The 27,468-nt window shown below is 38.1% G+C and overlaps 1 long non-coding RNA gene across 1 annotated transcript in view; it reads right to left on the bottom strand.

Annotated features, from left to right (window-relative positions):
* Positions 1-2,136: 2,136 nt before the first annotated feature.
* LOC104848908 overlaps positions 2,137-27,468 on the bottom strand; it is a 30,538-nt gene continuing 5,206 nt past the window's right edge. The window contains exons 3-6 of the long non-coding RNA XR_004515072.1: positions 26,488-26,568; positions 25,150-25,398; positions 23,837-23,978; positions 2,137-3,682 (exon numbers count right to left, since the gene is read on the bottom strand). This is a non-coding gene — a long non-coding RNA (uncharacterized LOC104848908). The remainder of the gene's footprint in view (positions 3,683-23,836; positions 23,979-25,149; positions 25,399-26,487; positions 26,569-27,468) is intronic.

Below are 27,468 nucleotides of genomic sequence, written 5' to 3'. Positions count from 1 at the left end.
AAAAAAAAAAAAAAAAAAAAAAAAAAAAGTGAGGATAGAAAGTTAGGTCATTGGACATAAACTCTAAGAGAGAATGTTGGAACCTCAGCCATCTTCCTATTTCCTCAGTATCATGAGGTGAGCAGTTTCTTTGGTCATGTGCTTCTACCTTAATGTATTACCTCACCACAGGCCCTCAAACAGGCCCACAACAGGCCAATTAGACCGTGAACTGAAACCTCTGAAACTGTGAGCTAAAATAAACCTTTCCCCATTCTAAGTTATGGTGGTATTTTGTCACATGACAGAAAGCTGACTAATACAAATAGAATTTTTAAAATTCCATTATGGAAGAATTTTTCAGTTGAGAAAGTACTGGCATGAATTGCAGTAATATCATATGCATTGTTTTACAATTTTATAAGATTAAAATACTATGATATCTCTCTCTCTTTTCTATTTCATTTTTTTCCCATAACTGTTTTTGCAGTGTTCATGTTACACATTACTAACCCAGGGTAGTTTTTTACTAAATGATTGGTTAGATTTCTTACTGGATTAATTCCACAACATTCTAGTAAGTGTATGCCTTCATTTCTGGAACATTGATCTTCCAAGATCTTACATTCTGTAAAATACAACTTTTACTTGATTTTTGGGATAGAGCTATTATGTGTTACATTGATTTGTTACATTTATTTCTATCACTAGAAATAACTGTTATTTACTGCATATGGTGTGTATCACTCAACTCACTGATTATAGCCAATATTTCTTTGAAGCTTCATAACAATTCTATGAGGTTCAATTTCCCCTTCACTTACAAAGAACATTTGGAGATCATTGAAAATTTGGAAAAGTCACTTAATTTCTCTATGGTAAGGATTCCAAATTTTGCATGCCTAATACCAAAGTACATATTCTTTTCATTTAAAATATCAAAAATGGAGCTGAAATGCCCTACTGAGTTAAATATCTTTAGTCTGCAACTAACAACACTTGAGTAGCAGATGAAATTTGGGAATCAGTTTGCCAGATATCACCAAACTTTGAGGTGTCAAAATAAATTAGAAATACAAGAATACTTGTTAGTTCCAAATTGTCACTGATCTACACAATAAATCTTTCCATCCATTTCAAGGATAAGAAGCACTGATACATTTTCTTAATAGCTCCATGATGCAAAACCAACAACTGGCATCAACTAAAAGGGTCCCTGCAATGTCTCATACATTTTTCTCTAACTTTTTTAGTTTTTATCATATTAACTACTAGTTTACAGACATTAATCTTTCACAACATGTGAGTTCCCAGCATATTTATTTTTTCATAATGCATAAAATGCTAGTCCAGAATATTTATAGGTAGAACAAATGACACTCAGTCTGAGTGACCGGGCCCGATGGTTTCTGGGTCAGGGTCAGGTCCTCCATCCGCTCTGCACAAGAGTCCTGTGCTCCAGACATCCACTTTGAGGTGGAGGCTGTACTCTCTCCCTGTCAGAGAGACAGCAATGAGAGCATTAAGCAGTCTAATTACCTGCAAGCATAATTGTCCATAATTTGAAGAAAGCAAGTATTATGTTTTCTGGAGCTCATAGGAAAGAGAGGAAAGTTTCTTTCCAACTGCAGGTGAGGGTGAAGGTGAAGGATGTGCTTCCTTTGTCAACAACCTGTGTTTGAAGGAGCTTCAAACACTTTGCACTTAGAGAAAAAAGAAAAAACAAGCAGTGTTAGACTGCTAGAAAAATAATTGCATCACGATGCTAGGAATCTCTGTGTATCCTGGCCGGGTGAGATGATTCTTAATTCTCAGCAAGTTCAGCAATGCTTACTTGATAAAAATGTTCACAATGGCAGCTGCCTCTCAGTCCAAGTCACCGAGCTAGATGCTCTCAGCACCTGTAAAATAGCCACAGGATCCATCAACAATCTCCCTGCGTTGCTCAAGCTAGTCTAAGTGGGTTTGTTTCACTTGAAACCAAAACATACTCTGCTATAAAGAAGGATAAATGAGTCATTTGTAGGCAAGAGGATGCACCTTGAAACTGTACATTAAGGGAAATAAATCAGACACACGAGTTTAAATATCATGAATTTTCTCATATATGGAAAGCCAACGTACAAATAAACAGCAAAATAAAAGACAGGTTCTAGGAAACAGGGAGATAAATCTTTGCAAACAGGAAGGTGAACAAGAAATGGAGGGAGGAGGGAAAGGACAAAGTGGAAGTGTATGTAAAACGCATTGAGATGTGTTCTGGACATGTATTAACTCTCCACGAAGAATGTGAATAATCATTATACACTGCAAACATGTACTAATAATTTTGCTTAAGATTTAAGTCTACAGATACCAAATTCTTTGGGGGAAAGATATAGAACAGCCCCCCTTAGCCGTGGTTTCACTTTCTGTAGCTTCCAATGTGGTCATTCATGATCTAAAAATGAGAATTGAATGGAAAATTCCAGGAATAAGCAAGGCATACACTTTAAACTTCACTCTGTCCACAGCAGCAGGGTGAAATCGTACTCTGTCCCACCAAGTCCCAGGAGAGGTGTGAGCCGTCCATTTGTCGAGCACACCCAGGCTGGACAAGCCACCTGCCCTTCAGTCACCTCAGGGTACTCACGGTGCTCCGCTCAGGTGTCACAGCGCTAGTGTTCGAGTCATCCTTACTTTACTTCATCCTGGCCCCAAAGTGCAAGGGGAGTGACACGGACAGCGGGGTGTGCCAAGAGAAACCACAGAGTGCTTCCCTAAGGGGCAGGTGTAGAAGTTCTCAATTTAATAAGAAAAAGGGGGAAAAATCAAATGCTGACATTATGACAAGAACAAATCTTCCATCAGAGAAATTGTGAGAGAGGAAGAGAAGTCTATGCTAGGTTTGCTGTCACACCCTGAACTGCAAAAGTCATAGTGACAGTGTGTGATAAGAGCTTAGTTAAAAATGGAAATGGCATTAACTTTGTGTGTGCATACAGAGTGTACGTTCATACAGGTAGGATCTGTGTTTCAAGTGTCCCACGGAACATTCTCCCACAGATGACAGGGAACCACTGTACTCCCTTCTCTGAGCATGAAGCTTCCAGCCTCTGAAAGAAGGAAGAACTGGTAAAAAGATCCATTTCCCTGAGATAGTAAGTTCAGCTTCTCCAGGAAATGCTTGATTAAGGTCTAGGGCCAACAGATACTCAGAACAGCCAAAGCCTACAAGCTTTCTAATGGCACAGGGTGTATTTCCACAACAGGTCAATTAGACAATGAAAAATCACTTCTAAAAATTAATCCAACGTATCTCCAAGGCCTTATGTGAGTTTCAGCAACATCTCAAAGATATACAATCATATACCTTGCCCAATGGCACACAAGTAATTTGTCTCTGGCTGCCAGTCTCTATTAATTCTTTCAGTCCAATCCATTTTAAGTCTGATGGTGTACATGGACTTCTGTGCAATCTGGTTAAGGAACCAAAGTGGACAGATAATTTCCCTTGGGGAAATTTGAACTTTTTGAGTCTACGTGTCTATCCTGAGATAAATCGAGGCATACTTTGTTACTTCACCCTCTCACTGTTATTGAATATAACACATCTCGGAGTCACAGCCCTTGAATTTCAGGTGACATTGCCCAGGTGAGTGAAAACCACATACCTGATTCAGGAATCCGAGGAAAACCAATTTCCCTTCCAAAGTGAGAGGTCCTGAAAGAAAACAAAGCAATATATGACTATACAGGAGCCAGACTCTTGAAGCGGTTTTCATTTCTAAGAACTGCAATTCTCTGACCCAAAAGATAAATGTATGAAAACAAGAAGAAAACCTTCACCAGAATAAAGAAGGAAACTATCCACTGAAGATGAATAATCATAAAATACATTTCCTATTACTGACTCTCAATTCTTGCCTTTAGTATAAATCTCTTTCGAATGAGAAACTAGAGTTAGGATTTCTTCTTATGTGTGAATGTTCTTCTGTTTTGGTTTTGTGTAAATGGGCCCAGCCTTTTGAGTTCTCTAAGTCATAAATAATGCCAAAATGATGGTTTTAAGTAAAGTAAGTAGTAGGTACTCATGAGGAGTAGGGTTTTCGAGTTTGCTTTGGCTTCATTCCCAAAATCTCTAAGATACTAGGCAGCTGACAGGGAAATTCAGGTTTCTTATCAGTAGGGTTGGGATAACACACTGACCTTTTAGTGCTGCTATAAAAGTTAATGGAAACAAGGCCTGGAATTTAGCTCATTGGTTCTGCCACCTGCTTTACAAGGATCCGAGTTTGATCCCCAGTACCAAAAATAAATAAATAAATAAATAAAATTAAAGGAAACAATTCGTGTCAAAATGTTTGAAGTTTTAACATTTCTTAATTACATATGTTTGTTCACTTATTTGTTCAGCAATTATTTACTGAGTACCTTACGTTAGGTACTGGTCTAGGTTTTAGGGAGGAAGCATTGAGCCAGAGACCAGACTTATTCTCTCTAGGAGCTTGCTTACCACTGAGAGAGGCAAACTTTAAAAATGAACAAATAAATATATGATATAAAGATATGCATTGGTCTTTAATATGAAGAGAAGCATTCGTCTGAGCAGAGTTTTTTAAACTCACATTAGCCACATCTTATTAGCAGCATTTCCTGTCTATCAATCTTTGCCAAAGTGAACACAGTGAACAATAGATAAATGGGAAAAAAAAGATTGTGAGTTCTTGACTTGGTAATTGTTTTGAAGTAGATTGAGAAATAGAAGTGTAGTTGGCCAGTGTTTCTGAAACTGAGCACTTTTTATTCTTAAAGGAAAAATGAAATGGCATGGATAACAATGATCACAACTGATATTTATAGCCAATAATGCAATAATAATGATAATGATAAAAGTAATCACAATAATGTAGCTAACGTGTTGAACACAGTGTGCCAGATTGTTGTGCTAGGTATAATCTTACTGAGTCTTTAAAATACTGTGAGCCAGGTTGCACTGCCGTCTTCAACTTACAGCCAAGGAAACCAAGCCTTACAGAAGTTTAGTGTGGCTCCGGGGTGAGTGACAAATGCTGGCCTATTGATTTTGCAACTCTACAGTGTTTTGCTGAAGCTTTCGGTTCTTCAGGGAGGCTTTCCTTCAAGATCTATTTCAGAGTGTATCATGTATCCAGTATGTTGTTCCTAATTATCTAAACAGTGATGGTGTGTCTCAGTCAGCCGTAGGTAGATAATAAGGCTTTTCAAAAGCAGTGGCAAACAGCAACGGGCATTGCTTTTCTTGTTTATAGGATTATGGGTCAGGCTGGGCTTCAGCTGATCCACGGTAGTTCGGGCTCAGCTGGGGTTGGCTCCAGGCCGGGAGTCATCCGGATATGGGCTCCCTGCCTTCCATTCTTGCTGGACTATTCACTACCTCGAGTATGTGTTTCACACGACAATGACAGAAAGTCAAGAGAACAAGTCCATACAGAATGTGAAATACTTTGTGAATATTTAAACTGCTTTAAGAAAAAAAAAAGGTATGGCATTATTAGGAAATGAGGAGAGAATAGCAAGTAAAAACATATTAATTTAGATCAAGATGCACAGTGATTTACCACTGTTATTCCCTAATAATTTTTGTTATAAAAATTATTCTTTCATAGAATGAATGGCTTTTATATTTTCTTTATACTATCTGCTTGTGTTATATTAAAATAAATTTAAAATTTATAAAAGAGAGAACAAGTCCGACTAGGCAAGAAACTGTAAAGTTACAAGGTGAAGGTTGCAAGAAAAAGATTTGATGGCAATGATGGGCTCCACCACAGATATCCATGGTATGAGTAGAGATGAGGCTCAGTTTGTGAGTGTAACGTGATTTTGGCTAGTTGGCCTTTAACTGAAACAGCAAGCTTTTTCTGCAGGTTTTCAAAGAAAAATAAACCTGTCCAGTGTCGTGAGATGTTGAAGAAGAAAACAGAAGGGACTTGGGAGAGCTTCTGCTGCATGACTCTAATCTTTCTCTGTATCCTTTGCACCTAGTCTTGTTTCTGTCCACAGTCATAGTCAATAAATGTATAATGATCATGAAATAGCTGCCAGAAACTCCAATTAGGCAGAGGCAAATACACAGAAATGATAATGTGAATGGAACATTTTTATAGGCTTCTTTTCTCTACTAATGTTGTACAGAAGGAATTTTAATGATTAATGCAGAAGTAGAATTGGCCTGTGAGCAAGAAAATATACATACATTTTAATGGATAGAGATGATTAAAATGAAATACTGGCACTGCTTAAACAGAAGTATTATGCGAAGCAATTTAAAGAAACTTGTAATCTATTATTTTTACCAAGAAAAAAACAAACAAACCATAAACAAAAACCATACTCTGGTTTCTCTTGAGATTGTGTATCTCTTTTGCTTTATACCACAGCAAAAATCCAGATAAACCATTATACACATGAACATCTTAAGTTAGGGTATATTTAACCTTTGGTTTCTTATTCTTCTCTGGAGAGTTTCAATTTACAATACTCTCAATTCAGTATGTTTTAGTAAATTCATGTCAAGGAAACCAAGGTTTTAGGGCAGCTATAGCTATTATACAACTGAGAGAGATCATTTGGGTCCCATCAAATTCCAAAAGCACTGAAATTAGAGAAGATATGTGAGAAATGTTAACTCTAAATTGGATGAGAATCGGGCGATGTGTATAAAGAATGGGAATCAGCAATCATAATGATAAGAACTAACATTTATGCGATGCTTCCTGTGAAGTGGTGCTGTATTAGTATAACCTATATGACCCCATTCAGGTATAGCGAGAACCCTTTTTTCTCTTGTACATTCAGTAAACACAGAGCAATCATTTGCCTTTTCAAGAACCTTCGCTAGTCACTGACAGTAAAGTAGTAAGCCTGGTCTTCATCCTTACAGAATTTGTAGTCTAACCTAACAGTCACAGAAATAATTACAATGTACAATGTGAGGTGCTGTACAAATGGCATTAATGTGTGATTTTCCTGGTTGAAGAGGCCAGGGTAAATTGAGCTGAGTTCTGAAGAACAAGGATAATTTATTCAAGGAGAGAAGTATACGGGGAGAGCAGGATTTACGTGAATATTCAACAGAGAAGCAGATTTCCTCCGACCTCTGGATCGGAGAGAGTAAAACAGAACGGTGAGGCTGGAGAGGAGACGGAGGCCGACCCTGCAAGAGCTGACGAGCAGTGAACTCTTGTCTTTATTCTTAGTGTAGTAGGAAGTCATTGGACAGAACCAGTGGAAAAAGCCGGCATGCGTGACTTTATCGTCGGTGCAGACTGTCTGGCTGCTAGGGGCAGATGAGTTTTCATGGGGATATAAATGCAGAGAAACTACTCCGGCAACCATTGCATTTGTCTAAGCAAGAAATTGTGCAGCTGGGACGATTGTGATGGCAGAGACAGTAAAGAGAAGCATCGCATTTCAAAATTATAACATGCACTTTAAAAAGTACGTAAGTTTTCTGAAATCAGGATGCTTCCTAAGTCTCAGTGCTTACCCAGTTCCACTGTCTGTGTGATTGCACGCGGATTTGCAGCACCCTGAAGTAATGAAGTGCTACTTTCACAAGGTACACAGCTAACTTTCTTGATGGTACAAGTTATAACACTAAGTGGAAAACTCTTTAGACTCTTAGCCAAGCAAAATGTCAATGGACGGTAGCAAGAAAAGTATCTTAGTTACTTTCTCATTGCTGGGACAAAATACCCAACACACACAAGTTAAAGAAGGAAATGATTAGTACAGTTCACAATTTCTAGAGGCTTCCGTTCATAGTTAGCTGGCTCCAAGGCAGGGTGGCATGGCAGAGGGACGTGACAGAAGGGAAACAGTTCACAGCAGGCAGTCAGGAGGCAGCACATAGCAGCAAACAGCTTGTCCCTTTTACCCTATCCAAGCTACAAGTCTTTTGAGTGGTGCCAACCACACCAAGGTTGGGGTTTCCCATCACCCATACCCAGAGCAATGCTAAGCCCATCTTTGGACTAATTCAGTGATCACACCCTTAATCCACATTCACATACCGTATATCCAGCTACTTTCATAAAGCCCACCCATCTAGATACAAGCCATAACAATGAGTTTAATTTTGGTTAAACTGAATTTAAGACAATTTCTGACGTGAGAGAATATATTGAAGATATAATTGAATATAGTGATCCATAATTGAAAAGAGAAATATGTACCTGTGAATCCAAAGTAAAGACCAGGGCTGGGATGTAGCTCAGTGGTACAGGGGCAGAATTAAGTTCAATCTTCACTATTACAAAAACAAGTAAGGGGTAAATATAATACCAATATTGTTCTAATTCAACAGGTAAACTAAGATAAAAACAACTAAAAAAATGCTCAAAGGCCATATAATTCACAGGAGGTAGGGATTGGATAGGTCTAATTATATGATGGTTGTGTTAAGAAACACTGAAAATAAATCTGGGGCAACTAGTCAGCAAAGAGTAAACAAGTGATTAAGAAATATATGGAGATATAGGAAACTTTAATCTCACAATTAATTAGAGAGATATAAATGAAAACACTAAGCGTATGTTGTAATGTCTGTCACATCATTAAAAACAGAAGGAAAGGAACAGAAAAACCATGAGATCACTCATACTAGCTGGGTGTCATTAGGTCCCCTATTAGGCAAAATATTAAAAATGTATTGAGAAGGCAAAAGAGCAATGTATTTATATATCTAAGCAATTTAAAATGTGTACATTTGGTCCAGACATTTCTCTTTTGTAACTTATCTAAGAAACAATGTGAATGATACAAGGAAATTTACCTACATGCAGAAGCACATATCCATCATATTTTTATTTAAATTGCTAAAATATGTGAAACCATTTATGTATAAGGGTATTTGATTAAATCTTACAGAGCTTCAGTGAATATTATACAGTTGGTAAAACTGTGTCCTTGAGGTGTGTTTGACATGGAACTATATGGAAAAATTTACATATAAATGAGTAATGAGTATGTAGTAGGATCATACCGATGGCTTTGAAAACAAAAATGAAATAAAGAAAATTCCATAAATTATCATCAGAATGCTCAGTATTGGATAAAAATTAATTTGTATAATGTCAAAATAAATTAAGTGGCATTAAAAAGAATAAAAATAAAGAAAGTAAGTATGACTGAGAGGAACACACGGGTCAATTACAGGTAAACTATTTTTCACTGTAGACAGGCAGCTGGTAATTAGTCACTTTCTAGCCATAGATTTGGTGCTACCATTGCTTTTCTTTACCTTTTTAACTTTCTTTTCCCCTTCTCCTTTCTTTTCTTCTTTTTTTAACCCCGCCTCCGTTTCCAGGAGGAAGAATAGGAAGTGGAAAGAGTGAATACACAAATACTCCTTTGTTTTCCTGTGGTGTTGTCCTAACTGCTGCTCCTGGCTCCGGTTCAGGAATCAGACCCATTTCTAATTCGGACAACCCCAACTACTTCTCCTGTCAAGAGTCAATTAAGACGCTATCAGCCAGTGCCCCGCACAAATGCTGTCACCCCAGAAAGCCGCAGCCTGTCTGAACAGATGGGCCTGAGTCTCTGCACTCACTGTGCACCTTCCCAGCCATCCTGTGCTCTGGCAAAGCACTTGCAGACCGGTGCAGCAGAGCCAAATGGCCTGCTCTCTCGTCCACAGATTGAGCATTGTTCTTGCCTTCCCTTCAGCTCCATGGTCTTAGCCATTTATCACCTTTATTGAACTGATTCATGCAGATTTGCTTGATTAAGCCACATTTCTAAATACTGTGTGATGGTGTAATCCCGGGCGATCCCGATTTTTATGTGGAATTCACAAAAAGGTGAATGCCTTTGATTCACAAGTGCTATGCTGTATTATCTGGAGAGCATGATCAGTGACTACTAAGTCATCCTATTGAATTTCACCCCTTACCATTCCACAGTGATCCATTCTGCCCATTTCTTGTGCTCTTAACATCAAATGTCACCTATAGGCTATTATAACCTTTGTGGTTATCTACTTTGGGCAACTCTGTAGTATCTTTTTACTTAGATATCTTAGTTAGAATATGGGTTAGGACCCTCTACGACTCTGCAGTTATTTCTGTCTCACAAATACTCAAGTGTGTGGTCAACAGAAGATTGGTAGCTATTGTTGCTACCATTCAGGGCTTCAGCTTTCTTGATGCACAGATTCTATTTTGACTTCTGACACAGCTCATCTTCATCACATAGAAATGAGGTAACAAAATGGAGATGAAACTAAGTGAAGGGGCAGCATCTTTCATTTCAAAGGAATAACTTGAAAGGCATAAGCATCGTACTCATTTTTATCCTAACAACCAGTATTTCATCATTTAACTTTAAAATTTTTTTCATCTTAGCCTAGCAACTCATTCACTTTTCTCCTTTGATAATTTGTAAGATGCATTAAATATTTTCATTGTTTTTTCAGATATGCAACCTCTATGATATGAACTAAAAAACTTCCAATCAATTCCTTTATAAAGATACCCTTGTACAATAGAGAAATTAGCCCTGGCCCAAAGAGAGATCTACTTTTCATACCCAGTTCCTTTGAGGTAACCTCTACACCCTTGGAATTGCTCAGGTAATGTGGAGTGACTTTGCTGTTCATGGTGGCTCCTTTGACCACACTTGATCATTTACACTAGGACGATGACTCCCATGGGGCTGGCCATGCCTAAAGGCCTTGTGATCAGAGCGTTGGGGCTCTGAGCCACCTGTTCTCAACATGACTTCCAGGAAAGGGGCTAGCAGTGCAGACTGAGTTCTGAGTTCAGCCAACTAGACAATAGCTCAGTCATCAATGCTACATGATGAAGTCTCAATACCAATGCTGAGGTGAGTCTGCTGAGTTGCCAATACTCCGTGCAAGGGTAGTATATGAACACTGGGAAGACCTGGAATCCTTGATCTCAAACTCTGCCCTATGCATCTCCCCCTTTGGTTGGTTCTGATATGTGCCTGTTAGTTATAATAAAGTTGCACTGCACTCTTAAGTACAATACTTCCCTGAGTTCATGAGTTATCGTAGCAAATCATGGAACATGTAGAAGTCCACGGAGAACCCAAATTTGCAGCAATTCATCTCAAGTGAAGATGGTGTCATGGCTGGTGTCAGTGATGACTGCACGTTCAGCCTTGAGCTTGGCTGATTCTACATGCTCTATTTCACTGTTCCTTCTCTACTGTCCTTAAGAATCTGAGGCCCTAAGATTACCTCCACTATTCTATCTCATACTCAGTTTTCCTCTTCTTTTTCAATTCTTATTCCAGCCTACACTGACGTAGTTTATTACACCTATGTTCAAATTATCATTAGGATTTATTTTGAGTATGTTTCTAATATTCCTGGGAATGTTATTTAACATTAGATTACTATTTCCAAGTTGATCTATCCCTGTTTTAATTTACCCATAAATTATATTGCTGATCAGTTATTTTCTTCCACTTTAATCTCATTCCTGAGATTCATGTTAATCTCTTCCTGAGTTCTCAGTTGTTTCTCCTGATTCTCCTTTTAATAATTGAGTTCTTCAGCATTTTCTCCAAGTGCAGTAGATGGATAGAGATGATTCGTCCTCATTTCCCTAGGAAGTCCTAGTTGTCACGGTGTAAGCACTGAGAGTGCCCTCTTTTGTTTTCAATTAGATGATAAATTATATGCCAGTCCAGTGTTCCAAAGAAGCCCTAGTTTATGCCTGTTGTTGTGTTGTTATTATTAATAATGTCACCTTTCACTATCAGTTGAAGTGATGGATTATATTAGCCTTGTAAGGGGGATACATATCCTGAATTCTTCATTGCTTCTATCTGTCTGTCTATCTTTCTATGAGAAAGGGTCTAAGAGATGCAGGGAGCAGGAGGGAAGGGGTTATAAAAAAAATGAAGGCTTGTCACGTCCATGTACCAACTCCCCACGATGACTGTATCATTATGCATCATACACATGTACCAATAAAAAATGAACACTTTCTCTTCCTACTTCATGTGGGCATGAAGGGCAGGTAGGAACTCATAGCAGAGCTTGAGTCATCTCCAGTTCTCAGTGTAAGTTAAAGGTGAGCACGGAAGATAAAGAGCTGGAAAACAAAGGTGACTCTAGGGAGAAAGAACACTATGTAAAGTGCTTTGAATTTTCAGGAAACATTTTACCCTGACAGTTGGTGGAAGCATCATTAAGTCCTCCGTCTTTCTGTCCCTGTTTCTCCCGATATGTCCTAAAGTGAAGTGAGCCTGTTGCATTTCTCATGAAAAGAGAGAACTCCCAGCCAGCCCAGCCAGTGAGGGGAGGGAATGTGGGGATACAGACCTGTGTCCCGTGAAGGCATTGCTTCTTACTTCCCTTGTTAATCTGCCTAGTCTTTCATTCCTAAATCTCACTGGCAAGCAAGGCTCACTAAACCTACAAAGAAAGGCAGTAAACAAAGAGTAGATGAACATAATACAACAGCAGTGTTGAATTAGGGAAAAGACAAAATTCAGAAAAAATTGGAAAATTTCAATATAAATTAGCATCCTCAGGAAAAACATTCACACAGCTATTACAATATTACAAATATGAAAACATGTACTTTAGAAAGAACTGATAAAATATCATCAGGTAATTTTCATAGAATGCAATCAGAAGAAGGGCTAAGTAAAGAAAGGAAATGGCTGATGAATAAATTAATGATCTGGAAAATAAATCCAGAGAAGTCACCAAGATTAAAGTAAAAAATCAGCAAAGAAACTTAAAGTACAAACAAATTAAGAGTCAAAGAGTTCAATCCAAGATAGCCAAAATCCATCTAAAATGAGCTCCTAATGAAAGAACAGAGATTAATTCAAGAAAGGAAATAAAAGAACACCCTTCAACTAAGCTAAATAAAGGTATCAGGTCTTAAGTTCAAATTGTCTCCTGAGCATGAATTTAAAATAGAGAAGAACATCTTCGTATCTCTATTTACTTAAGAACTCCAAGAATAAAGAAAAATAAACCCCTAATATCATCCTAAAAGTAGTCCAATTGCTCACAAAGGAAGAAGAAGAGTTTTTGCATTAGATTTGTGCATCTGTGTTCTAGAATTGATGTAGTAACATCCTCAGCCTTCTGCAGAGGAAACTTGCAAATACTTTTGAAACAAAATTTCTGTACAGAACATTTTGGTCAAGTGGGGAGCAAACTCTGATTCATTGAGACATACTTAAAGATAAGTTCTTCAAGAAAGCTAAATACATAATCAAGAAATGTAATATGCAAAACTTTGAAAAGTTGACAAAAAGTGGGAACATGGTGACATTTTAATAAATGTTGGGGTGCAATGTCAAAAAAAATACATGGATCTAAAACTGAAGGCAATTATTTCATGAAAAAGGAGCTTGAGGACAAGTAAACCTGAAGCTCATTGTGCTGGAGCTGTCAGACTAGACTTTCATCAGGGAAAAAGTAAAATTATTGATTAATTCATGACATTAGAGAAAATATCAGTTTCCAAATTATTAGAGGCTTAGAAATATAATGTATAATTAAAAATATTATTATATATTTTCAATACATGTCACATTCATTTTAGTGGATGGGTATATATAAAATCTTTGTCATTTTTGTTTCCTTCTCCAAATAAAAAAAAAAAAGACTCAAGAACCTTTCAAAACATGAATAATATCCATAGACAAGTATGGAAAGGTAGCCAAGGATGTGCCTGTACTTATACGGCATTCAAAATTTTCTAGGTAATTCCCAACAAACTTTTAGGATCCGAGTATTTGTGTTGTACTCTTCACCCGTTTTGACTTGTACATATGTACTCCATTAATTAACGACCTTTGACTGTAAGAAAGAAATGAGAGCGACTGTGGGGTTGACGCAGAGTAAAGGGGTTTCCAGGAGGTTAAAGAGGTAGAACTGTGCAAATCGGGACCCGCCCATTGTTGAAAGGAGAGTAAAATTAAAACTCTGACTGATTCTCAGGCGATAACTTGATGAATGTCTTTTATTTAGGAAACAGAAGGAGTGGGTTTGGCAGGGAGAGATGGTGAATAGGTGAAAAATAGGGGCAACGAGTATGACTCTCAAAGGCTCTGATCATTAAAACCAGGTTGCACCCCCGCGCCACAGGGCTCTTTCTCGGTCTCTCCGTTTGGGACGCACAACCTCCCTGAGAGGAGTCAGAGCTAATGTAGCAGGAGCAACTTTCACCTTTAATATTGCTCCAAGGCCTTCGTTCTGACGTGGGGTCCACTAATAGGTTTTTAACTAACCTAACATTTTGCAAATCACTGTTAGAGTCACTGAATGCATGAATATTTTGTATGCACATGGATGTCGATCATTTCTGTCCTTGGTAAAGTGTTTACTTGATACATAGAAATATATTTCAGTATTCTATAGCTGTTTCCTTCAAAACAGAGGCAGAAACCTCATCTCCACAACACCATTGACTTTTCAGAGTATATAAAAGGACAGAAAGTGTCCTATGCAATGAGACAAAGTAACTGTCCTAAAAACAAAAACAAGCAAGGAGTAAAGTATTCTGATCAAGAAGCTCTTCTAAGATATACAAGGGAAACAAGACATTAAGAAACTCCTATACAGGTATATGTCACTAGGTTAGTAAATTAAAAAATATCATCTTGATACATTTTTATAAAGCATTTGATATGTTTTTATTTTAAAATAATAGCAAGCTAGCAATAGAAAGAAACTTTTTATTTTCTACATTACCCACATATCAGAAGCTCTCACCAAAATTCACACTTAAGAATAAAAATTTTAGAAGCTACCTTGAGGGCTGGGATTTAGGTCAGTGTTTCCGCTGCCTGCCTCACAAGCACCAGGACCTGAGTTCGATACCCAGTACCAAAATAAATAAATAAATAAAATGAAAGCTACCTTGAACTCAGGAACAATTTATAGATGCTAATTTTGTAGTAAATTCGGGCTAATCTAACAAGAATACTGGAGATGGGTAATTCAAAACAAAACAAAGCAAAAACGCATTTATTTCTCACAGTTGTGTAGCCTGGGAAGTCTGAAATCAGAGTGCCAACGTGGACATACTCTGATGGCAGAGCCCTCTTCCAGATTCGGTCACATGACAGAGATAAAATTTAATCTCCTCCATGCCTCTTCTTACAATGGCACTAATCCCATCCATATGGGCTCTGATGTCATGACACAGTAATCTACTGCATGCTGTACTCCAAGTATCACCATACTTTAACTTATGAGTTCGGAGGGGACATTCAGTCCATAGTGCTGACTATTACTCTCATTAATCAGAGCCTCTCTAGAGATATCAGGTAATGCATTAATCCAAAAAAGATAAACAGTATGCACATTCAAAAATATTAAAATCTAAGAATGCGAAGATGACTCAAATCCCTATCAAAATAATACAAGAGAGTTGACTTGAAATTTTTTTAGAATTTATAGTTGAAGTTTAGTATCATTGTTGGATATGCAAAGAATGACCACACAAATCTCCAGTGTTCTAACCATGCAAGAAAAATGAACAAGAAAATGTAAAGAGAAAGTATTACTTGAATTAGCAACAAGATAATATGTTTATAAATATACTTAGATGTCTACAAGACTAATGAACCTAAAAGAAGTCTTCAGTGAAGACAGATAATTTACCAATGGGAAAACCTAGTATTAAAAAATTTGTCTTCCCATGTGAAGCTCTAAATTCAGTGCCATCTCAAACATGTTACTGGTCAAGGTCTGAGTCAACACTGATCAGCTAATTTCACAATTCAAAATGAACATAATTTGAATATAGATAGTGAAAAAATATTTAGAAAAGAGGGAAATTAAAACTTTTTAAAATTCATATTTAGCTTTTTAGATATCAAGACTATATATATGTGTATATGTATACATGTATAGATTTGTTTTCCCAGTATGGGGGATCACATGTGGGACCTTGCACTTGCAAGTCAGGTGGTGGCACCACTGAGCCAAATCCCCCGGCTCTATCATTTTTGCCTTACCCGCCGCCTTAAGGCCATGAGTTAAATACTTGGTCACCAACCTGTGCTGGCACTGACAGACTGTGAAATCTTTAGGAGGTGGGGCTTAGTTCAAGGAAAATAGGTCATTGGAAGTGTTATCTTGATGCAGATATTGGGACTTCTAAAATATGAAGGTATTTTTTGTTTTGTTTTGTTTTTGTACTGGGGATCGAACTCGCGAACTTGCACTTGCAAGACAGAAGGCAGCACTACTGAGCTAAGTCCCTGGCCCAATATGAAGATTTTTTAAAAAGTAAAATCAGAAAATATGGCAGAGGAGGAACTTCCAGGAGTTTAACTCCACATATAGAAACCAATTATACTGGCAGAATCTTCCTGATGTTAATTATTTTAGAACACTGGCACCCATGAAATGTTTAACTTCCAATGGTAAGGACTGGATAATCAATGGTTAATTTTAGTCAATTTCAACTCTTAGCATTTTAGTAGCTACACATTTCCAGCCCCACCCTTATAGCACACCTTTACACAGCATTCCATGAGCAGCCATGCATGAAGTTGTAGGAGGAGCCAGGACTGGAAGAAAGGATCCTGTACTCCAGTACTGAAGATCTGCGATCTGAATAATATTTGCTGCTTCTAACCACAGAAAGAAGGCTGCCGCTGTTATTTTACCTTCTGCATTATTAAGTATCTTTTGAAATCTGATTGAAGTGATCTTTAGAATATTTAACATTAATTTTTTCCTCCTCTTGTTGTTAAGGTAAACATTATAGATCAGGACATTCAAACACAACTATACAAATGGAGAAAGTTAGAATGTGGACATGTACATCCATGAAAAGGTACGGCTGAAAACATGAGAAGATATTAATTTTATATCTCAGGCTTATTTTTGGCACAGACACAACGTGTATCAACAAAAAAGTAGAAAAAACAACAAAAATTTTGAAAAAGAAAGAAATCCTTGGTAAGTGGGTGAATCTGATTTCCTTAGCCTCACATGTACTGTTCTCTAAAGCTACTACAGCAAAAGTCACAAACCTGGTGGCGGGTCTGCTAGACAAAGATTTTAAGACAATTGTCTTGAGCGATGCTCAAGAACTATAGGAAGATGTGAGAATGTCAGCAAAGCAATGTATGAACAAAATGAAAATGAAAATGAAGAAACAAAAGAAAATAAAAAAAATTTCTGGAGTTGAAAAGTACAAAAACTGAAAAGAAAAAAAGTTGCTAATGAAGTTCGAAGAAAAGTATAAGCAGGCAGAAGAAGCAATCAGTGAACTTCAAAATTAGACAATGGAAATGATAAAGTCTGAGGAACAGAAAAAAATGATTAAAAATATAAATAGAGTCTAAGGGACTTTTAAGACAAATCAAGCCAATTGGTTTGTGGGAGTCTAAGAAGGAGGAGAGAAAGAAGGAAAAACATCAGAGAGAATATTTAAGAAACAATAGCTAATACATCCTGAATTTGATGAAATACAGAAATATAAAGATATAAGAAGCTCAATGATTTCCAAGAAAAATCATTTCAAAGATATTCACATTGAAACAGGTTGTAATCAAACTTTTCAAAGACAAAGTCTTAAAAAGAGTAAGAGTGAATTACAAGAAATTACAAATAAGGTTGTCAGACTATTTGAAATACGTTTCAATCAGCGATGAGCTGATGATATATTCAACGTGCTTAAAGAATAAAGTTTTCTTTTAAACATTTCATCAGCCAAGAATTACTGATCTGAAAACAATTCCAAGAATCCAATCTCTAAAAATATCTCTTCTTCAAATTTTGGGGACAAATTAAATCACCCTCAGGCATACAAAAATGGAGGGAATTTGTTCCCACTAGACTTCCCCTGTAGAAAATGCATGGGAATCCTGTAGGTTGAAATGAACGGACACCGGATAGCAACTCAGAGCCATACGAAGAAGAAAATCTCAGTAAAGGTAAAGCCACAGGCAATTATAAAACTAATGTCATTGAGGCAATAGTTTATAACTCAACTTTTTGTTCTTTAAATGATGTATGGAGCCATGCATTACCAGAGTGGCAATCAATAATCTAAAAGCTAGTATTATTCTAACAACAGTTTGTAACAAACATTTTTTCTACATACTTTAGGATATTAATGTATTTTAAATTTTTCCATTTTCCATTTCTGAATAAAATTTACAAAGACTAGAATATGTTTTCAACATCTGAAAGGAATAAGAACAGAGTAGTTTCTGTATGATATTGAAGTTAAGCTTGTATAAATTTAAATTGGGGTGCTATAATGTTAGGATTTTAAATGTAATCCCCATGGTAACCACAAAGAAAATTGCTAAAGAATGTACCGAAAAGGAAATGAAAACTTACTTTAGCATTGCATTACAAAGTCAACCAATGTGGAAAAAGAAAGTAAGGACAGAGATGAGGCAAAAAACCTATACAGCATACAAAGAAAAAATAAGTTATTAAATGGCAGAAGTAAGTTCCCCTTTACCAAACAGCCTTCAAAAGAAGAAGAAAATACTGAAATTTGGTAGAATGTGGGTAAACTCTGAGTGTACGATGCTAAGTGAAGTAATACTGTCACAAAAAGACAACTGCTGAATGATTCATTTATCGGGTACTTCAGGTAGTCACAGGAGAGACAGAGAAGACAGTAGAAGAGTTGTTTCTGGGGCCCAGAGTGGGAGGAGAGTGAGGAATTATTGTCTGATGGGTAGAAAATTTCTGTTTAGCAAGATGAAAAGTGCTCTGAGGTAGGTGGTAGTCATAGCTGCACAACGCTGAATATATTTAACGCCACTGAAATCTATTCTTAAAGAAGATGAAAAAGGTAAATTTATGTTGGGTATACTTTGCATTTTATTTGACACTCTGGAAAAAAGATTTAGCTAATACATGCTTTGCATGATGTGCCCTAGTTCTTTTGGGCTGCTATTGGGATGTGCTTTAGACTCGGTATTTATAAACAACAGAAACTCAGAGCTCACAGTTCCAGAGCCCGAGAAGTCCAAGACCCCAGGCACTCACAGATCTGGCTTCTTGGGAGGGTTGCTCTCTGCTCTAATGATGGTGCTTGCCTGGTTGTGACCTCACGGCAAAAGTGTTCGAGGGCTCCCGGTAAATAAGCCTCATTCTTATAAACACGAATCCCAGTTACTTCCCAAAGGTCCTGCTTTTTAACATCATCACTCTGGGGATCAGGTGTCGAGTGACAAATTTTGTGGAGGTCACCTATGTTCAGAACGCAGTGTGATTTTAATAACTGTTTAACAGAATCAGTTCCTCTGCTTCCACTAAATAAATGTGGACAAATACGTAAGTGATGTTAGATTGAAAGGGAGCCAAGCATTAGCTAGATGTGGGAACCAACACGCCATTCTTTGGCCTTGATGGGGTCTCCTGTTTACCTGGGTTAATGGAGCACGAAGTGAGCTGACTACAACTCTGGGACTCTAAGACATTTTTAGTTTCTGCAAAGCGATTTTTCCCTATTTCATTTTCTTACTCGTGACCCACAAGCAAATGTCACACACTTGAGAAGGGCAGAGACAGAGTGCACACTTGGCCACCTGCAAGGTCCCCTTCCCAGACCACTGTACTCTTCCTAAAGCTGTCTTTCTATATGAATGTTTCCCACACTCTGCTTTGCTTCTCCTACTGCAAAACCATGGAAGATGAACTCTTCGACCTTGAAGTCATCTTTACCACTCATCGTGCGTCACAAATTATAGTCTCTTCCTCTAATGCTATTGATTTTAACTTTCATATTCTTCTTATTCTCTTTCCTCTGAATCAATACTATAGTCATTCTTAGTTAGATCATTAGCATTTCATTTCTTACTGTTGTAAATTTTTCTAGTCCAGGGACCGGAATGGTGACATGAATATGTTACGCAGACAGCTATGAGAGAATCAGGAATAATGAAGACTATAAGACATTGGAAAAATCCTACTCTTTTAGAATATCATTCTCATGGGAAATTTTGTTTGTTGTATATATGATTTGTTTTGCTTTGCATTAGAGTAGCTAAATAATTTTGTGGCTATATTATATAGGATTCTTCATCCTTAGGGGAGACAGAGCCAACAAGATTCATTATAAATTATAGGCTCGCATGGCTGTAGTTGTCTAGAACTCCAATGTCTGCTGTCTGCAAGCTGGAGAGCTAGGATATCTGGTGGTGTGGGTCAAAATCCAGCTGCACATGTAGATCCCAGCATGAGTCTGCAAGCTGGAGAGCTAGGATATCTGGTGGTGTGGGTCAAAAACCAGCTGCACATGTAGATCCCACATGAGTCTGAAAGACCTAAGAACCAAGAGAACTGGAGGTAGGAGATTAAAGTGTCAGGTAAAGCTGTCAGAGAAAATTCCACCATCTTCCATGTTTTTATTTTTTTCAGGCCCCCTGTAGACTGAATGATGGCACTCCCATTAGAAAGGGCCTTCTGTTTTTCTCAGCCTGTTAGTTCTAATGCTAATCTCAAGTGGAAACACATTCCAAGATGCACCCAGAAACAATGCAGCTGACGACCTGGGCATTCTGTGGTTCTGAAATTAACCATCATGAATCTGCTCCTTATGACTGTGGCACTATACACCTCTCTTCATATTTACTCTCATTCTCCCAGGAGACAATAAGGTGATTAATCATTACCTTACATGATGGGACTGTTTTACAGATAGCTGCAAATGCACTAACCCCTTCTCAGAAGAACTAAAGTCCTGGAACGATATTTAGTCTTTTCCTCGGTATCCGGTAATTTAAATACTATGATGTAAAATAAATAACATTGAAATACTATGACATTAGCTAAATACATCTTATGTTACATACAAGTAATGGAAGCAAAGAAAATAATATTTCATACACAAATGTATTTACAACAGACTAAGCAGGAAACACGGTTTTTTTTTCCTTGCTCATTCAGAGAGATCTTTGTTCCCAATTTTCTAATCACGTACCTTCCAATTTCCTGACCATCAGCTAGGCCATGGCCACAAGTCACCACTATACAATGACACAGCTGGATGTTTTTCCTTTCAAGCCAATGGACAGCTTGATGCACTGTTCAAAGTCCTTCCAACTAAACATTAAAATTAACCATCACTGTGGCTAAATTCTAACCCAGATGTCAAATTCTATGAACATGGTCTCTGTGATTCCTTCTTTTTCTTTCTGGATCTTCTATTTGGCTACTGGAATCAACTGTCTCAAAATGTAAATCTCATGATTTCATTCCAGAGCTTAAAACCTCTTCAGAGATTTAGCTGTAGTTTATAGCCAAGACACCTTGCCCTTGCATCTCATTTTTAAATTTTCTTAATTCTGATTTTTTTTTTGGCTGTATTCTTTACCATTCACGTATCTCATCTTTAACTAATCTTCTAAAATTATTTCATAGCCTGGCGTGGTGGCACACACCTACAATCCCAGCACTCAGGAGGCTGAGGCACGAGGATCTCCATGAGGTCCAGGCCAGCCGGGGCTACATAGTAAGTTCAAGGCCAGCCTTGAGAGACCCCATCTCAAAAATAAGTAAATAAGATTATTTCACATCATTCAGTGTCCTGTGCTGTCCCTGGCGACATTTCTGAAGTCTTTCCTGACTTCTCCACTTTAAGCTCCTTCCTGTTTCCTCCATGCCTCTGAGCTATTCACATACATCTCACTCCTGCAACTGAGCTTGCTCTTTCTCATTACCAGGTCCCGGAGCCCCGAGTCCCTTGTCTGGAATAGGCTCCCCACACACTTTCCATCTGCTCAGCTATCATCAGTTGAGCTCCACTCTGGGTTCGATTTCCTCCAGGAAGTCTCCGTGATGTGAGCATACCCCACTCACCTGGGAGTACAGTGGACCCTCAAGTTGCCACCAGCCTGAATACAGAAACTTGGCTGTAAGTGTTTAGTTAATGAGAATTCATTAATCCTCTTATTGATTAAAGCGCATACCCAGGTAAACATCCAGATCTCAGCTCTACTGACTTAGTTACAACCAGCCCTCGAAACCTATTGAGTCCGTAAGTCAAGGGTCCACCGTATTCCCTATGGCTTGTATTACACAGCACTTGAATTGCACATGCCTGTGATCTAATTTTCCTCTCCATCACATAGTGAGCTCTGTGCGGGAAGAAAACAAGTGTGTCCTGCTCCCTGGTGTCCCCGTGCTTCTCTCTCTGCCTGCTGCGCACAGGTGGGGTTGCAGCATCAAAAGGCATAATGAAAGGACCGAATGAATGCAGAACAGGGTGGAGGGTTCATCCTGCTTTGAAGCTATCGGGGTCAAACTGGTGGGTGTAAAATCCTTTCTTCTCTCTCCCCGTTCCGAGGTGACCCTCGCAGAATCACCACACTGCTGAGTTTTCATAGCTGTCTCTAACTAGTCTGTCTGCAGTTCGACAGTTCTGTGAAGCTCTCGGGTGTGAGAGTTATCAACTCTCCTCTCCTCAGCACTGAGAATTTTTCACGCGTTACTTAGGAGATTAGAAGGCTGATTCCTTCACGGAAAAGTTCTCGATCGATTGATTTTATTTTTCATAAACAGAATTTTCTAAAACTCTCTGTATTTGATTCTTCCTTTCAGCTTTTTGTATCTAGAATTGCCAATGGGTTTTATTACCATCACAATGTGTAAAGCACTCAGCTGTACTCACTGGGTCAAGTTCCTAACTTTTTCAGATATTTAAAGCTTTTCTTTCTGACTTAAAAAAAGGAAAAAAATATTTTTCTAGAAATCATTGATTTGGTACATTCAGAATGATGCTCTCTCTGTCATCTATAACCTCAGTTCTTTGGAGAAAACCCTGCAAAAATGCATTCTCTGTATCATTAATTTTGAATGGGAGGAGTACAGTGTTGTAAGCCAAACATATGCAAAGTAGTTTCAGTCCATTTTGAAGGGAAGTAAAGGAACAGTTTGCCTTGTGGATACAATTTATGTACTTCGGGAGTCTAAAGGGAATGAAAGAATTAGAGTCATGGCTCCCTGAATTCCTAGCTGATTAAACCTTGGCATTTTAATAAACTCTCTAAGACTCACTTTCCTCATATTTTTAAAGGAAATTTATAATAATATGATAGGGTTAGTTTATGTGTTAATTGAGCACCCACATAAAGTGTCTTATACATAAAATGTTATTGTACTTAGTTCAAACATGTGAGTTGCTGTCACGGTTTGGGGGTTTTTTGTTTTGTTTTTTTACTTTGAAGCAACATTACCAGAGTTGCACTGATGGCGAACATCTTAGAGCTTTCAATGATATGAATAACCCACTGTGACACGCGTGTCGGAGGTCCGCCACCCCTGGCTTACAGCAACACTCTGCTGTTGTATAATCCAGAACCAAGTGACACACTCTGGTCCTGGTAAACTTTTTCCTTTTCTGAATAAAGTATCCCTGAGAACTGCCTTTTCAGGTTAGGAAACCAGTGTGACCCGAAGTTTTTGTGTCTTGACCTCTGTTGGTTCCATTATTAATTATATTGTATTCTTTCTTAGCAGATTTGAGCAAGAAACAAACAACTACCTTATGAGTGGCCTAAGGAGAAGCCCCCGGAAGGGAGCCAAGTGGCCTCCAAGAGCTGACAGTGGACATCAGCTGAGAGTCAGGAGGAAACCACAGATGTGTGGATGGAAGAAGAATCCTGCCAGTGCCTTGAATGAGCGCGGGAGCAGACTTTCCTCTAGGCGAGACTCGTATGAGTTTGCGGTATGTGTGGCACCAGTAGTACAGCCTTGAGCTCCCTCGCAGAGGACCCGGCTAGGCTGTGACCAGACTCCTGACCCAGACACCCTGTGAGACGATGAAATGTGTGCTGTTTGAAGCTACTAAGTTTGTGGTCATCTGTTAGGAAAATGCAGTAGCTGAAACACAACTATGACGTGATTTCTCACCTTTCTTGGGAATGACTTGATGTCACGTGAGGTCAGCTGCTGGACTCACTCGGCTGCCTTCAGATGGGAGATCTCCTGATGCCCAGTCTGCAGTGCTCTCCCTCACTCCCTCATCGGTGCCCTCCAAAGGGGAATTCAGCTTCTGCAGTGACGGTTCAGATAGTACATGAAAGAGGGAAAGTTGTCAACAGACCTAAGATCTGGCCTCAAAGATCCCAGAATCTCCCTCTTCCTGTATTTATTAGTCAGATCAAGCTACTGCTCCCCCCCACTTCTCTCTCAAACAAAATCTACCTCTTACACCAGGAGTATGCTGCACATACTGGAATGGAAGAAATTTTTATTAGCAATATCTGCAGGTAATTTATAATTTATGAAATATATCCTCTGGCTATACCAATTCTTTTCTAGCCCATAAAGGAAAGCTTTTTACCTCAGTTCAGAGACTAGCAGTTTTTGTTCAAATATGAGATCAGAGCCAAAGACTAATATCTTCTAATCCACATTCACATCCAGATAAGTCTCTTCCAGTGTGAACCTTGTCAAACTGAGATTTGTAAACACAAACTTTGCATAAAATGACAAGAACATGCTACTGTAGGGCAAGGAGTATTCCTTGATTACGACCAAGTAATGGGCCTTGGGAGCAATGTTCTATGACTAACCTCCACCCCCAGCTCTTGGTTCTGTTCTCTGACCCACCCTTCCCTTTATGTCAGGCATGATCTATTATGTATTTATAATGAGTGATTCAGCCTTCATTTTGCCTGTGAAAAGGGTAATGATTTAGAAATTTCATTTCACACAATATAATTCAACTACCTTAAAAACACTGTGGGTTTCCAAGCTATCAAACTACAATTCACTACAGTAAGAAAAACACCACAAGTACAAATCTTTCCAAGACTGGCCCCTTTCTACTTCGGGTGGGAATTTGGGATGCCCTAGGATAAGAGCTATAGAATTATTAGGAGGTATTTGTCTGACTGAAAGTGTCCATTAGGCATTGCTCTAAATCTTTCTGGGTTTTTAAAAGCAGCATTACAGCAGTACTATTGATTTGGTCTTAACCTCAAGGCCACATTTTATTGTCAAAGCCTAAATTTGATCTTTTCCCTGAAGCTACTTCTTACTTTGAAAGGCTTCAGTGCTTTAAGGAATTGGGAAATAATGTTATTTTCTAACAGCAAGATTTAGGTTTAAACCTGCTTTCAATTCCACTTGAAAACCCAAAAATTTCTTTTTTAGTTCACCTGTGTCTTGTAATATCTTCTTATAAGTTAGTAGATAAAAATCCATTTTCAAAAATTTACCTTCAAGTGTCTCCAGCTACAGCCACAGATTGTTAGGTACTTTTTCTGTCTTCCAAGTACAAGCTTGACATTCTTCCCACCAGGAACTGAAATATTTCCTTTATCTTTGAAATTGGCCTGGTCTTATGAATTGCTTTGAATGCAGCTAAGACACTGTGGACCACGCCTCAAGAAGATGGACATCTGCCTTCTGCCTCTTGGGTGCCAGTCATTAGACTAGTGTTTCTCAAGAGGCTGTATGTAGACACCCTAGAGAATAAGATGCCATTTTGGTCATTTCAGCCCCACCCAGCTTCCCACTCATTATAGAGCACATAGGAAAGCCATGCAACTTAGCCCAGTCAATGCATAAAATGATGGAAACAAAATTTTTGATATCACTAGGCGTTACAGTATTGTCTTACTGTTCTCATTGCTTAGTCAAAATACCTGACAGCCAAAGCTAAAAGAAGAAAGACTGTCAGAGTTTGTAGAGGCTTCAGTCCATAAGTGGCTGGCTCCAAGGAAGGGTGGCACGGCAGAGGAGAATTAAAGAGGAGAAACAGTCTATGGTAAATCCAGCAGGCAGAAGGCAGCCTACAGCAGCAGCAAGCAGCAGAAAGTGGCAACTGACAACAGCAGCCTTCTCTCTGTCCCTTATATTCTATCCAGGATGCTCGCCAATCACATCCTTAATCTTGTCATCACACACTCTAGATAAAGCCACCTCCTAAAAGCCCCATTTATGAGATAATAGCAGAAATCTGAAACAAAATATTGATGTAATCATGTACCCATCCTTATATGTGGATTAAAACTGTGATTTCCTCCTGCACAACTCTAATGTATCCACCACTAAGGTAATTGTATCCATCCAAATGTTACAAAGTGTCTGAATAATACAAGAATGAGCATAGTTCTATAATATTGCTTGATATTCTGTTTGCTAAAATAGTTGTGTTTGGTACAAGTGCATACCAAAATGTAGAGTGACTGATATTGAACAGTAATGTGGCTGGTACCATTTTATTAATGTAATTTACCCACATTTTAGGATGGATCTTGGACTTATTTGCTTAGGAGAACCCCAAATAACATTGCTTCTCTTGATGTGGAATTTTCTTTTTCTCATTAGAATTCCATTCTCTTAGCTGAAAATATTGTTTGGTAGTTGCAATAACCAGGCAACGATAAAGAACTTGGGCATAAATGAAACAACAAATCAAACTCCATGAACTATAGATGAGGACATGTAAGCCATAAGGCACAATAGGAATTAACATACTCAGGTATCCATGGCTTTTTCAAGGAGGAAACTCAGTTTGAGAAAAATCAAGTATCTTGCCCCAGGGAGCTTACCTATTCGAGGTGAGATTTGAATCCAAGTCTGTCTGCTCCAGAACCGTGCTTGGTCCTTTTTCTTTTCTGCTGCACCAGAATCTGAGACCAGAATATGTAGAAACTGAGACTTCCTGTGAATGCAACAGTAATCTGCAATCTTTGGAACAGAGTTGTATTCATTTCTTTAGCAGCCATGGTAGAATGCAACCCTACAAGGAATTAACTCAACTGCCAAAGACAATGACATTTTCGCTTATTAATCACTTGTTATGGTTACATTCTTTTTCTGTAACATGAAGTTCTGTTACAATTTTACAGTTCCTCTTTATCCTATGTGAACTTGATTATCTATCAAGAAATGGGTAGAGAAAAACAAAGGTCACCTAATAAAATTATTCCCTTTTATTTAGTATGTATTTTTGCCACCACTAGTTCCAAAGCCAAGAGTTCTACCTGGTAATTTCTGTATCTAAGGACTAGCACCAATTATCATTATCACTTGGGATTTTATGAGAAGGGAGAAATTGTCCTCAAAATCCAAACAGATGGGATGTTAGACTGTATTATTGTAAAAGGTTGGTATAATGAAATTTTGAGTCTAGGTAATTAATATATCTGGATCTGTCTTTGGTAGACAAAGTGGGCAAAAGAAGCATGAATCAGTATTTATCAAATCCAATTCAAGGAACTGTCAAAATCTTTAGCTTTCTAGTTCACACCTTCAGAGATTCTGATTAAGTAATTAGATCAGTCATGGTTCTAGCAAAGGTCAAAAGAAGTTATTGAAAAAATTTATAAAGACACAATTTTTAAAAAAACAAGTTAATGTAAAAAATAGCAGAAAATCATAATTTTAAATAAAGTCCCATGCCATGCAGAACCATTTCTTGGGACAAAAGGACAAATCATTAATAGTCACCCTGTCTTTGTTCAAATATTTGATATTGCGTTCACTGTGAAATTTTTGCATTACTTTTGATTTTTTTTTTTTTTTTTTTT

Source organism: Fukomys damarensis, unplaced genomic scaffold, assembly GCF_012274545.1.
Source record: "Fukomys damarensis isolate Sample0158 unplaced genomic scaffold, DMR_v1.0_HiC HiC_scaffold_33, whole genome shotgun sequence".
Lineage (NCBI taxonomy): Eukaryota > Metazoa > Chordata > Mammalia > Rodentia > Bathyergidae > Fukomys > Fukomys damarensis.
This window is presented reverse-complemented; position numbering and strand designations above follow the sequence as displayed.